Source organism: Phodopus roborovskii, unplaced genomic scaffold (assembly GCF_943737965.1).
Source record: "Phodopus roborovskii unplaced genomic scaffold, PHOROB, whole genome shotgun sequence".
In the NCBI taxonomy this organism is placed as follows: Eukaryota; Metazoa; Chordata; class Mammalia; order Rodentia; family Cricetidae; genus Phodopus; species Phodopus roborovskii.
The window spans coordinates 30071618-30086308 of NW_026126434.1; positions in this window are offsets into that span (position 1 = coordinate 30071618).

The following is a 14691-nucleotide window of genomic DNA, read 5'->3' on the forward strand; positions in this document are numbered from 1 at the left end:
CTTTCCCTTATATTCAGGTTAATGACTACCTTAATTGCCATCATAGAGCCTTCATCAAGTAACTAGCAGATGCAGAGATCCACAGCTAAGCACTGGGCCAAACTGGAGTCCAGTCATAGGCAGGAGTAATAATATGAGCAAAGTGCACAAGACTGATGGGGAAACCCAGAGACAGGTGATCCGAGCAAGTGGGAGTTTAAACTCCAGACCGACACTGGGGAACTGCTTAAGACTAAACCAGGCCCCCTGATGTGTCAGTTGTGGGGCTTGGGTAGTATATGGGGCTACTGGCAGTAGAACCAGTATTTATCCCTAGGGCATGAATGGATTTTTTTGGAGCCCATTCCCTATAGAGGGATACTCTGCCTAGATACAGGGAGGAGGCCCTTGGTCCTGCCCCAAATGGTATGACAGACAGGTGATTTTTCCATGGGCTTCCTCATGGGAGCAGATGGGGGTGGTTTGGGGGGCTGGTAGGAGTGGGAGGACAGGAAGGAGAGGGAGCTGGGATTGGTATTTAAAATAAGATTGACTTTAAAAGAAAAAAAAAAAGATGCTGGTTTTCTTGTGATTGGGAGACCCAGTGTGCAGGTGTGGCTCAGAAAGGACAGATGGTATTACTCTTGTTCACCTGGGGAAATGGATGTGTTCAGAAAAAATGTGCCTCAGAATGAAGGCTTACTGGGGAGGAGCACCTGGACACCCCCATAGTTTGGTATCCATCCCTGCATTTCTCTGTACTCTGAATTGGCAAGGACTGTCTCTGCACAGAAGAGCAGTCCAAGACTTAGTTGGAGAGTCTTTGCCCAGGTCAGGGCCTTCACGTGAGGCTAGGGTGCTTTAGATAAGGCCACATGCTTCAATGTCTGTTAGGTTCTTTGTTTTTTTCAGATTATGTGTGTGTGTTTTGAGAGCATGTATGTAAAATGTACCACACAATGTCCATGGAGCCCAGACTAGGGCATTGGGTCCTGGGTCCTGTGGAACTGGAGTTAGAGATGGCTGTGAGCCAGCTGACACGGGAACTAGACATTAAACCTGGGTCCTCTGCAAGAGCTGCTAGTGTTCTTACCACTTAACCCTCTCTCCTGCTTGAGATCCCCATTTCTGAAGAGATTTGGCCAAATCCTGGTAGGAGATGTTCACAGAGAAAGCCAGAAAACTCTAGACAAGCCTTGCTACCCACTCAGTTACCATTAGAGTACCCTGTTTGCCCAGTCACGTATGTGCTAGATAGTTTTATGTCGACACACGCAAAAGTCATCTGAACCTCAATTAAGAAAACGCATCCAGAAGATGAGGCTATTGGTCAGCCTGTAGGGCATTTTCTTTCTTTTTGTTTGAGACAGGTATAGATAGCTCTGGCTATCCTGGACCGGGATGGCTTTAATCTCACAAAGCTCCACCTGCCTCTGCCTCTCTCTAGTGCAGGGATTAAAGGCATACACCACCATCGCCTGTCAGGCATTTTCTTATTTAGTGATTTATGAAGGAGGATCTAGCCCATCATGGTTGGTGCTATCCTGGAACAGGTGGTCCTTGGTTCTGTAAGAAAGCAGGATGAGACCTGGGCGTGGTGGTCCACATGTTTAGCCCTAGCACTTGAGAGGCTGAGGCAGGCAGACCTCTTTGAGTTCAAGGACAGGCTGGACTACAGAGTGAGTTCCAGGACAGCCAGGGCTACACAGAGAAACACAACCCTGTCTTGGAAAAACACAGGGTGGAAAATAAAAGCAGTCTGAACAAACTGGTGAGCAAGGCAATAAGCAGCAATCTCCATGGCCTCTGCATCAGCTCCTGCCTCCAGGTTCCTGCCCTGTGTGACTTCTGTCTTGAGTTCCTTTAGGATGATCAAAAGTGCTGTGTAAGTCAGCTGAACAGACCTTTTCCTCCCCAAGTATCTTTGGTCACTGTGTTTCATCACAGCATTATAAACCCTGACTAGGACATGTCCCTGTAGATTTAGTTACCCAGTAAAATGAGAGGTGGGTGTCTAACAAGAGTTCCTAAGAATTAAATCCTGTAACCAATGCAACACCTTAGCTCTTCCAAAACACCAATGCAGCTGCTGCCCTCTTCCAACCACCTCTAGAAATTTCTTACAGGTGGTGACTGCAATAGGAGTTAATGAGCCCCTTGATCTATCTCAGAAAGCAGCAGATAATGGGGCTGGAGATGTGGCTCAATGGTTAAAAGCGCTGGCTGCTGTTACAGAAGACATGAATTTGGTTCCTAGCATCCACATAGCTGCTTAAAATCATCTGTAATTCAAGTTCCAGGGGATCTGTCACTGCCTTATGGCCTCCACAGACAGTGTACATGTGTACATGTGCACAGACATACACACAAAATACTCATACACAAAGTAAAAATAAACTAGAAACAATCCAGACGGTGTCTTCCGTGGGTAATGTTGCTGACAGCACATAACCAATTACACATACAGGTTTGCTTCCTGTGGTGGCTAATCTTATCAGTGTGCTACACCTGTGGAGAGTGAGCCTCATCTGAGGAATTGCTGCCATCAGATTGGCCTGTGGGTATGTTTGTGAGCATTTTCTTGATTGATGGTTTGTAGAGAGCAGATGAAGCCGTGAGTGAGGGATCGAATGAATGTGTTTTTTGGCATGGGCATGGCCCGTTAAGGACTTCAAGAACAATAACCAATACCAATCGGGGCCTGGCTCATGAGGGATGGTATTGTTTGATGTTTTTGCTCTTTGACCTTTTTGGGGGGCCCACCATCCAGCTCCCAAGTAAATCACACACAGAGGCTTATTCTTAGTGTGAGTGCCTGGCCTTAGCTTGTTTCTAGCTATCTTTTCTTATCTTAGTAACCCGTCTACCTTTTCCCTTTGGGCTTTTGTCTTTCTTTTCTTTTTACTCCATGGCTGGCTGGGTGACTGAGTGGCTGGTTCCTGTCTTTCTCCTTTCCTTGTTCTCTTGCTATTTCTCCTTGTTTCTCCTATTTATAACTCTGCCTCCTATCCTTGCCTATCCTTGCTCCTACTTCATTATTGGCTGTTCAGCTCTTTATTAGGACCACCAGGTGTTTTAGACAGGCACAGCAACACAGTTTGAGTTAAACAAATGCAGCATAAACAAAAGTCACACACCTGAAAATGATATTCCCCCACAGGATGGCAAAGCTTTCCAAGTATGAGTGTCTATGAACTGTTGATCAATGTGTTCAAAGATTACCAGCTGTGGCTTCCTGCTCCTAGATATTTGTAGCCTGAGACTACTCACCTACAGAGACCTTGTGTAACAAGATTGCTAAACCCTCCCTCCACCATACCTTAAACTTGTGAAGGTTCCAGATTGTGGAGGTGTCGGTAGCATTAGAGAAACACACCATATACCAGCTTCATTGTGTGTGTGTCTGTCCTTCATTCCCTCACTACCCCTAGCCAGGGTTCTAGGATCAGATCAATGGGTGCTACATGGATGGATATAGGATGGCCTAGCTCACTGTGGACACTCCCATCCTTAGGCAGCTGTGCCTGGGTTGTACAAAAAGCAGCTTACCCAGGAAGCCAGTGAGAGCCAGCCAGTGAGCATGTCTCATGGTCTCTCCTTCAGTTTCTGCCTCCAGCTGCAAGGATGGGCTGTAACCTGCAAGCCAAATAAACCCTTTCCACTCCAAGATGCTGTAGGTCACAGTGTGTGTCCCAGCAAAGAAAGCAAAGTAGGATAGCATCTGATGGCTAGTTGAATTGCAATGGTCATTCAGGGTTTCTATTGCTGCAATGAAACACCAGGACCAAAAACCAAGATGAGGAGGAAAGGTTTTGTTCAGCTTACACTTCCATCATCTAAGGAAGTCAGGACAGGAACTCACACAGGGCAGGAACCTGGAAGCAAAAGCTGATGCAGATGTCATGGATGGGTGCTGCTTACTGGCTTGTTCCTCATGGCTTGTTCAGCCTGCATTTTCATAGAATCCAGGACCACCAGCCTAGGGATGGAACCACCCACAACAGGCTGGGCCCTCCCCCCAACCCCTCATTGATTGCTAATTGAGAAAATGCCTTACAGCTGGATCTTGTGGAGGCATTTCTAATTGGGTATCCTTTCTGATAACTCTAGTTAGTGTGTGAAGTAGACTTAAAACTCGTTAACATACACATCATGAGTATAGTTGTCTGGGCCTGAAAAATGTTTGGGAGCACTTGGTTTCTCTTCAGAGGACCTGGATTTGATTCCCAGTATCCACAGTAGGCTAACAACCATCTGTAACTCTGCTTCCAGGGGATCTGCATTCCTTGGATACAGCATGCATGTGGCACACAGATGTACATGCAAACAAAATACCCACATACATAGAAATTTTAAAAAAAAGTAGAAAACATATCAGGCAGTGGGTTAGGAGGTACCTGAGGGACTGCATGCATCTATGGAGACAGGAGCCAACAATGCTGGGCTTTTAGTCTTTTCACTTACACACTTTCAAAGTCAAACTTGGCTCACTTCTGTGCTCTGCCAGGTGAACAGAACTCCCTTCTGGCAGATGCTGTTCCAAATCTAGTGACTGCTGACAAGAAATGCAGTCGGTCGAAGTCAGCAATGGGGCATCACTCCCCATGTCACTGCATCACACATAGAGAAGTTCACTGACAGTTATTTTACCCTGGAAGCTGCCCTTCGAGCATCAGGTGACATGGGGGACCAGTGCAAGCTCTTGATATACATTCCTGTGCTGCCTTGTGCTCACAGGGACGTGGGAACCTGCTCAGAGCCCTGGGTCACTTGGAAGAATCTAAGGCATATTAGTTGACAGCCACTGAGATGCAAGCAAGCTTTGTGGTAGTTTGCCATCATGGCAGCTGTTTTCAATGCTCTGCTGCTTCACTTAATTAGCTTATTAATTAATTTTAATTAATGTGTGCTGGCACATACTCAGGCTTATCACTTGGAAAAGGCTGTCACCAGGGCTGACGAGATGGTTCTGTGATTAAAATTGATTGTTACACAAGCCTGGCTCCCTGAATTCCAGCTGCATTGCTACAAAAAGGTGAAGGGGAGAACTGGGTCCATTGCACCCTTTGACTTTGCACATGCTTGGTAACAAGCGTGCACACGCGTACACACACACACACACACACACACACACTAAGTTTTGGGTATGGTTTTATTTCTCTCTATATATATATACATATACATACATACATACATATATTATATACATATATACATAATATATATATATATATATATATATATATATATATATAAAATTTTTTTTTGAGACAAGGTTCTGTGTAGCCCCAGTTGTCCTGGTACTCCCTGTGTAGACCAGGGTGGCCTAGAACTCAAAAAAACCCTGCCTGTCTCAGCCCCTGGTGCTCTACCCCAGTACTGCGATTAAAGGCATGGGCCCCATGCTGATGCTTTAACAATATTTTATAAAGGTTTTCGTCCCTGACCTAGAATTTCCCAAACTGATGCTAACAATTTTGCACAGATGAAAGAGGCACAGATCATGTAGGTGTACTTCTGTGACCAAGTCCCGCAGACCAGGAGAGAGCCACCTGCAGGCCACCTGTGGAACTCCAGCCACATTTCCAGACGCGTGTTTCAGCCCACCTGACACTCTGAAGGGCAGTGTTGAGGAAGCAAGGACAGTAACGACCAATAGCAGGGAAGCACGGTCAACTTACCTCTTCCGCACGATCTTCCCAGAGCTTGCAGCTGTTCTTTTTTCTTTCTTTCTTTTCTTTTTTTTTTTTTTTAATACAGCAGGCAAACTGTATTAAACCAAGAGGTGAGGGGGAAGGTGGGCTGTGAGATTCAGGAAGTAAAGAAACAGCACATTTCTGGGAAAAGTGAAACCGGCAAGATCCACAAGAGCCATCTCCCAGAGTTCCCCTTGGAGGAGTCACTGAGCCTCCCAGTGGCCCAGAGGAGTCTTCAGAGTTCACAGTCTCAGCTGTCATGTCATCACCGGGGTGGGGCTTTTCAGGGATGAAGCTGCGCCTTGGAATCCTTAACCCACCGCCCCACTCCGGTAAGTAACCCTAGTAAAAACTCACATGTTTGGACTCAGCAGCTTTCCTTAATGGTGGAAGGAGGTTCCACCCCCATTCTTCTACCCCATTCTCTAAAGCCAGAATCACGTGGCCAAAGATAACAAGGTCTGCTGCCTCCTGGGGCTGGAACACGCCCCCCCCCACCCCCCGTTCAGTTATATCTTCACCAGCTTTCTGCTGTCTACCTTCACTAGGCTTGGCTGTCCTGAAACTAGATCTGTAGACCAGGCTGGCCTCAAACTCAGAGATCCACCAGCCTCCTCTGGAGTGCACCACCACATCTGACTCTACGCTTTTCTTGCTTTTCTTTCATTCCTTTTCACAAGATGGAGATTTAGCTGGGTGGGATCTTGCCCACTGCCTTTATTCCATTTCTTAATCTGTTTATCTCCTTGAACATAGAACTCAGCTCCAACCCACTTCCTGTTGCACCTTTTCTCCTCAAATTGTACATTTTGTATTTTTCCTTGCTCAGCTTACTCCTTTGCATTATAAATCTTTATAAGCATGAACACTAGTAACCACACATGAGCCTACACTAGGCTGTTTAGAGATTTCCTTTGTCCATGCAATTAATCCAGATCTCTTCACTTTAGCCTTAGACAGGCTTTTTGGACAAGGGGAAAAAAAAAGCAGCCATATTCTTCACCAAACTATCACAAGAACTGTCTCCAGGCAGTGTCCTAAAATTCTTCTCCTCTGAAAACTCAGCCCCTACACTTTAAATCATTCTCAGCACCACCATCTTCCATGCTCCTACTAGTATGGCCTAAAGCATTCCACAAACTCCTAAAGTCTAAATTCCTCCAAACAAAAACATGATATGGCTGGGCCTATCTCAGAAATGCCCCAGTTCTGGGACCAACATTTGTCTTAGGGTGTCTTACTTTTTTCCTTCCTTCCTTCCTTTTTCTTTCTTCCTTTCTTTCTTTCTCTTTCCCTCACTCTCTATTTTTTTTTTTTTTTTGAGACAAGATTTCTCTGTGTAATAGCCCTAGTTGTACTGGAACTCTCTTACTCACTTTGTACACCAGGCTTGTCTCTAACTTACCTGCCTCTGCCTCCTGAGTGCTGGGATTAAAAGTGGGTGCCACCATCACCCAGCTTGACAACTCTTTTTTTTTAATTTTTAAATATTTTTTTTTATTTTATTTTAAAGATTTATTTTTATTATGTATACAGAGACTGCAGGCCAGAAGAGGGCACCAGAACTCATTGCAGATGGTTGTGAGCCACCATGTGGTTGCTGGGAATTGAACTCAGGACCTCTGGAAGAGCAGTCACTGCTCTTAACCCCTAAGCCATCTCTCCAGCCCTTGACAACTCTTATAAAGGAAAATACTTAATTGAGGTGGCAGCTGACAGTTTCAAAAGTTTACTCCATTACCGTCATGGCAAGGAGCATGATGGCATGCAGGAAGACATGGCAATGGCTATATCTTGATCCAAAGGCAACAGGAAGAGACAATGGGTGTGGCTTGAGCACACATGACACCTCAAAGCCTGCCTCCACAATGACATACTTCCTGCAACAATGCCATACCTACTCCAACAAAGTCACACCTCCTAATAGTTATCATGAGGTTATGGGGGCCAATTAGATCCCATTACATTTTACCAGTTACATTACCAGTTACATTCAAACCACCACAGCATCCCAAGGGGGAATGAGAGGGTATGGAAGACACTGTTCCCATGAGAGCAGAAAGGGAAAGTGCCACAGTGACCTATAGTTGTGGGCATCCCCGGGATCCAGGGAGGACCGAACAAGGACTAAGCCAGTCAGTGGATCATCACCACACTCAGAGGGGATCAGGAGCTTAACCTGGTGAAACCCTTAACCTTAGCCTTAACCCTAAGCCTAAGAGGAGAGACTTGGCTCCTTGTACCAGTTTTCATGGAGGCCGGCAATGAGTCACCAAAGCCACAAGGGTTTAGAGGATCTGTGGGGTTATAGGCAGCTCCAAAGGGAAGACAGGAGAAGAGGGCAGGACAGGGTGCAATAACCCAGTCGAGCCTGAGGAAACTGCAGGGTTGCAGCTCCAAGGCAAGTGGGGCCAAGTGAAGAGGGCCAAACATGTCCTTAAAGACTGTGGCTGGGGGTACCTTCAAGAGTACCAGAGGGGTGTTCAACGATCAATGGTCACTTCCTCACACTTAACTAATTGTCGATGGTGGATGGGGTGCTGAGCGATCTGTGAGCTAGGTGAGTCCATTGCAGGAGGCCTGGAGAAGGATAGTGCCTCAGGGCAGCTTACACCCCAAGTGAGGACCAGAAGAGCCTATCTGAGTCAAGCAAACAGTGTAAGCATTACATCTTAGATGGAAAAGTATCCTGGCAGTTAGGAGCACAGGAATACCATAAAGTCACACCACACAACAAACCTCACACAAGTGACTTACTGGGAGGGAGAAGCCTAGGAGGGTGGCAGCCTAGAACACTGGGCAGAGACAGGGTTTATATAGGAATGCTTGGTGGGGGGTGGAGGTGGGCAGAGCTTTCCAGGCTGGGGATTGGTGGGATTTCAAGTGCAAGGTTAGGCTTTTTACTTTGGTAGATGGGAGCTGGCTCCAGCCATTAGGGAAGTTAGGTTGTTCTGTGGGTGGAACCTGACAGTTAGAGATCCTCAGGGAAGAGGCCTGCCCACTCGTGTGCCTTCAGAGACTTACAAATAGACCCTAACTAAGACAGAGGTGCACACAGGCCTGACTCTGTTCCCTGCAGGCACCACCCTGCAGTTCAACCCCATCCCTCCCTTGTGCTCGACCAGCACCACAGCTCACAACTGCCTGAAACTCCAGCTCCAGGGGATCTGATGACCTCTTCTGACCTCCTAGGGCAGCAGGCATCATGTGTTGCACATAGCCACATGCAGGCAAAACACTCACATGCATAAAACAAAATAAATATTTATAAAAACTCAAAAGTGTTATTTTATTGTCATATTAAACCTGAGTGTCTACAACCAATTTAAGACATTAAACATAACAGTTCTTGTGTGTGACTGTGAGGTTGGATGTTTATCTTGATATACTTCTACCAAAATGGTGGTCAAGTGAAGAAGGAGGCAGGAAAATCCAGCATTTTTCTAACAAAAAGGACAAAAAAGAGGATGTGGACAAACAAAGTGTAATAGTGGTGATATTTTGTTTGTTATCTAACAAATAATGCTTGCCTGAGTACAGAGCTAGCCACACTAGTTAGTCATAGATCCCAGGCAGTGGTGCCTCACAGCTTTAATCCCAGCACTAAGGAGGTAGAGACAGGAGTGATATGGCTGGGTGGAGAGAGGAATATAAGGCTGTGACTAAAGGGGTGCACCACCACTGCCTGGCAACAATCTTTCTTATCTTTTTATACCAGTTTCCCCTTCATAATATGGGCTGATCACCCTTCCTAACAGTATCATTCCTTTCTCAGACTGTTGGCTAAAGGACTCCAGCAGCCCAAAGTGGTCAAAGGGAAGTCTAAGTTTCCAGTTCAGTAGAATGTGTGTTGTGGATCCTGGCAGGAACTCTCCTCACCCTGGAAACAACCCTTTTAGGCCAGCAGAACTTAAGGTGCAGGAACAGGAAGCAAAATTTTCCCATCTGCCATTTGGCCCCTGCTGTTTTTGAGTCCAGTTAAACCCACTGTGTTTAATTCCTACAACTGACCAGCAGCATCTCCTGTCAGTGTCCATAAAGATGGCTACCCTCCATCTTGGCACAATGACAGAGAGTTCAAAATTGTCCTCAGCAAGTCATAAGACCTAAAGGTCAAAGGTGTGGCTATAGTAGAGTGTTTCACTGTCCTATTCTAAGTAACAACAGACCTGAATCTGCAGTGTGGCTACTCTTGACTCTCAAGGCCAGGGAACAAGAAGTTGGAGTGAAGGTATGGTTACTGAACCCTTAGAATAAGTGAGGAAGAAAAGTCTGTTTATTCTGTATACATGATACCATGTTAAGGTATATAAGAGTGAGGAAAAATAAACTAGTGGGATTTCAGTATTGACTGATCTGCCCTTCTGACTTTTATTCTGTGTCTCTGTCTTTTCTTTATCATCTGTTTCCCTCATCCACACACCCCCCACTCAGGTACAAACTTGGGGCTGCTTAGCTGGTTCTGATGGCAGCCCCACAAAGACAGCTTCCGACAATCTCCAACCCTAAGGTTTGGCTCAGGGAAACAGGTGAGAACAAAGCTCTTCAAATGCACTGGTGCCTCTCTGAAAGATCAGAACTTCTGAGTTTCAGTTTCCTAAAAAGACAACAGGGAGGTAGCATGTACCAGTCCTGAGCTTTCCCTCAAAGTACCTCAAGGCAGTGACCAAAAAGGACAGTTCCTGTAATCTCCCTAAACCGTACCCTGCCTTGCCGAAGTATGCCCGAAAATAGTAAAACTATAACCACTGCATAAAAACCCAATGCTCTGAAGTAAAAAATCGCAGCAGTTGCAAACCTCCTCAAGTATGTTTGTGTCTATCACACCAAAGCCACTCCTGACCTGGTCATCCGAGTCTTGGTCTCCACACAGACCCGTTGCCCACTGAGCAGTCTGCGGCAGGATGGGATGTGTGGCGGGCCCCTATTGAATCTGAGAACTCAATTGGTTAGGTGGGCTGTAGCCACATTAGTACATTTTTTATTTGGAAACCTTTAGACTGTTTATTCCCATCTGGAGCATGTCAGTTTTATCCCTAAGTGAACTCTTGTCATTCACCATGTTCTGAGGTACTAAAATTGGTTAATTTTATCATGGAGCCCATTCCTTTCCTTAGTCAATTTATGCAGAAATGCTAAGAGCAACAGACTAGCATCATCATTTTCCTTACTTTTCCACAACTTGCCAGAAGTTTTGTGTACATAGTGAATAAATCCATTGTGGCTGACAATAGTCAAATGCATTTATCTCAAGTTTGTAAAACAGTTCACACCATGAGCCTTCAGTGGTCTCCCAGCTCCCAAGGCAGGTGTCAGTAACTGGAAAGGCTTTGGGAGCTGTAGGTGTTGGAAAGTTGGAAAGGCTACTCTGGGTTTTAAAAGATTTATCCTTATATTTCCATTGTTCTAGAACCACTTTTGTTATAAAAATCTGTATTAGTTGGAGTTCTCTAGAGTAACTGGTTGAATGAATATCTACCTGTCTGTCTGTCTGTCTGTCTATCTATCTATCTATCTATCTATCTATCTATCTATCTATCTATCTTATTCTGACTTATTCTGTGTAGTTCAACTAATCCAACAATGGCTGCCTATGAACAGGAAGTCCAAGAATCCAGTAGTTGTTCAGTCCATGAGGCTGGAAGTCTCAATTTGTCTTCAGTAAATAAATGCTAACTCCTGAAGAAGTAACCTCTAATGCCAGTGAAGGAATGGACCTACTAGCAAGAGCAGGCAGGCTTGGAGTCAAGCTTCCTCCTTCCATGTCCTCATACAGGCTGCCAGCAGAAGGCATGGCTCAGAGGTGGGTTTTTCCAGCCTCAAGACTTCCTATCTTAAAGATCCGGGTCAGAAGTTGATCTTCCCTGTTCAACTTAATAAAATAATTCCTCAAATTGAACAAAAATCCCTCTGTTTGGGGTTTTCTTTAGTTAATTCTGGATGTAGTCAAGATGACAACCAAAAATAGGCACCACAGTTTTAGAGTTCTGGAAATTTCTCTGGTTCCAGGCTTTGTAGCCTCTTTTGGTTTTCATAGCTCTGCCTCCTCCCTGGAAACAAAGAGGATGTTTTCTTCTCACAGGTGGAAAAGTATGTTAAGTTCCACCTGGCTGTATTTTTGATGAGGGCAGGTAAACATGAGATCTGAGACCCTTGGAGTAGTGTAGGCAGGAGCGTGTGGAACAGCTCAGCCAGCCATAGCTCCCCCTTCAGCCTCACCCTCTGTGAGCTCAGACTTGTGTTCTTTTTCTTCAAGAAAAAGACTAGACTCTGATGCTTCTCTGTCACATTAAAAACATGGAGCTCTGGCTGGCTGAAGTGGGAGGGAAGATGAGGACAGGAGACATTACTAGCCACAGGAACTCTCTGGATGTTGGTGATGTCATGGTCTGTTACAAGTGACTACTTAAGTGACTGGATAGAATGTTTCTTGTTCCGTGCAAAGATGGGCACACATTTGTCTTCTTCCTGGAGTTAAGCTGTGATCCACTGTGCACAGTAGGTCCACAAAATGAAATCTTTTTTTTTTTTTTTAATTTTATGCTGTTCTTCATTGGCTGGTGGTTCAATGTTGACTAAATAGCCCTGTGCTCTCTCAGACCCTGGGCCTAATACTCTAGAATTGTAAGGTATGGAGGGGGAGCTGTTGGAGCACTTGAAATATATTTTTCAGTTTTATTTTCATTAGATGTATTTTTTGTATATGAGTATGCAGGTGCACCAGGCATTGGATTCCCTGGAACTGGTGTTACAGATGGTTGTGAAGCACCATGTGAGTGATGGGAACTGAACCTGGATCCTTTGCAACAGCAAAGGTGCTCTTAACCTCTAAGCCATCTCTCCAGGCCCTATTGGAGCGTTTACAGAAGGAAACCACACAGCCTGGCTCACAGCAAGATGGCTGACAAGATCTTGTCTCTAAAGCAACACAAAAACACCAGGAGAGACCCACAGGGCAGAACAATTCATGCTCACCTCACCCTTCCTCTTCCTTCTCTTCAGAGTCAGATCTGGATCTTCAGAAGAAAAGTCACTTCTGAGAATACAATGGCAGCAACACTTGGGTTGGGATGCAGAGGGAGAGATGCTACAGTAAGTTTCAGGACAGCCAGAGTGGAGGAGGCTGACCTTGTCTCAAAAAATAAAACAAAAACACCAAGTAAGACACAAAGCCAAAAACAATTCATCCTCTCCTCATCCTTCCTCTTGCTTCTCTTCAGAAGTCAGACCCTGAATTCTTCTAGAATAAAGTCACTTGCAGGAATACATCGGCAACAACACTAAGTATGGGATACAGTGAGAGATTCCAGCATTCCAACATTGCCATTGAATGAATGACCTGCTGTCTTGTCTCTTATTTCAATCTCTAGGCCTTTGCCTGATTCATGGAACAGATCTTAGTGTGGGCACTGCAGGGCTGAGAGAGGAATATAAGGTGGGAGGACATAGGCAGTCTGAGGAAGAAGTCTGAAGATGCAGTGTGAGGATGCAGTGAGGAAGCACACTGAGGATACAGTCTGAGGATGTAGTGAGGATGCAGTGTGAGGAAGCAGAGTGAGGATGCAGTGTGAGGATACAGTGTGAGGATGTAGTGAGGATGCAGTGTGAGGAAGCAGAGTGAGGATGCAGCCTGAGGTTGCAGTGAGGATGTAGTGTGAGAGTGTGCAGTGAGGAAGCACACTGAGGATACAGTGTGAGGATGCAGTGAGGAAGGAAGCACACTAAGGATATAGTGTAAGAGGTTTCAAAGAGAGAGCATTCAGTCTGAGGATCCGTGGAGACGGACAGGATCGCCAATTTGGTTTGAAGTAGAGGTAAGAGGTAGTGGCTGGCTGATTTTGCTTCTCTGATCTTTAGGCTTCATCCCCTAATATCTGCCTCTGGGATTTTATTATTAAGACCCATTAGAACATGCGCTGTCCAAAAAGATCACGTCCTGTCATCTGTGCCATCGTCACTGCATGTGGCAATCTTAGTGTCAGTGAGGTGAGCCAGGCACAGGAGGCTTGGCAAGCAGGAGGAGGTGGCTTGGTCTCAGCACCTTGGTCCAGGTTCTCACTGTCACTGTGCAGAGCTGCATTTCTCCTAGGTTGGCTTTGGGGACTGTGTTATGGGCTCTTCACTCCTAGAGCTGGGTGGGGACAGGCTGAGCAAAGTCTGGAGCAGATAGTGACCTCCTGCCTCAGGACATTTAGACTTGTAAAATTACCACATTTAAGTAAATTGGTGCATGCATTGATTGATTGATTGATTGAATGACTGACTGACTGACTGATTGCTTTACTATGACAGGGTCTCTCTGTGTAGCTATGGATTTCCTGAATCTCTTTGTAGACCAAGCTCACCATGAACCTACAAAGATCCACCTGCCTCTGCCTCCTGAGTGCTGGGATTTAAGTGAGCACCAACACACCCTGCCCAGGTTCATAGATTTTATAGACACATCTACAGAGCCTAGCAGGACATCCTTCCCCTTGTTATTTGACACATCTGTGCAGCAGCCTAAAGGTCACACTGCCAAGTTTCCCAATAAACCATGCACAGAGCTCTGTATGAACTCATGGGAACAGGTAGTGCCTGAGTCCTGGTGAGGGTGGCAGACTGCTGGGGGCCCTTGCAGGGTGAGGGAACTAAAGTTCTTCCTCCTCAGCTGACAGCATGCAGAGACAGACCATGCTGCCCTGGGACTCCCTGTGTGTTAGCTCTCTCTTCTTAGAGGGTTTGTATTTTTATGGTTTCAGGGACTTTGGTTAATTGAGATCTGAAAGAAACAAGGCAAACATTGCAGGGATAAATGGCATACATGTGTTTAATGGTTTCTTTCTGAATAGGGATGAAGCTTCTGTCCCCTGTCTGTCTCCCTGGTGTGAGAACTGTCCTCTGTCCAGGGTCCTCACTGTCCACTGTGCAGGGCTGAGGTCCTCAGGGACCAGTTATAAGCAGTTATCACATCCAGAGTCACTGCCCCACAGCGTTGGTCACTCATCTCCCTCATCTCTCAGCTCACATCACAAGG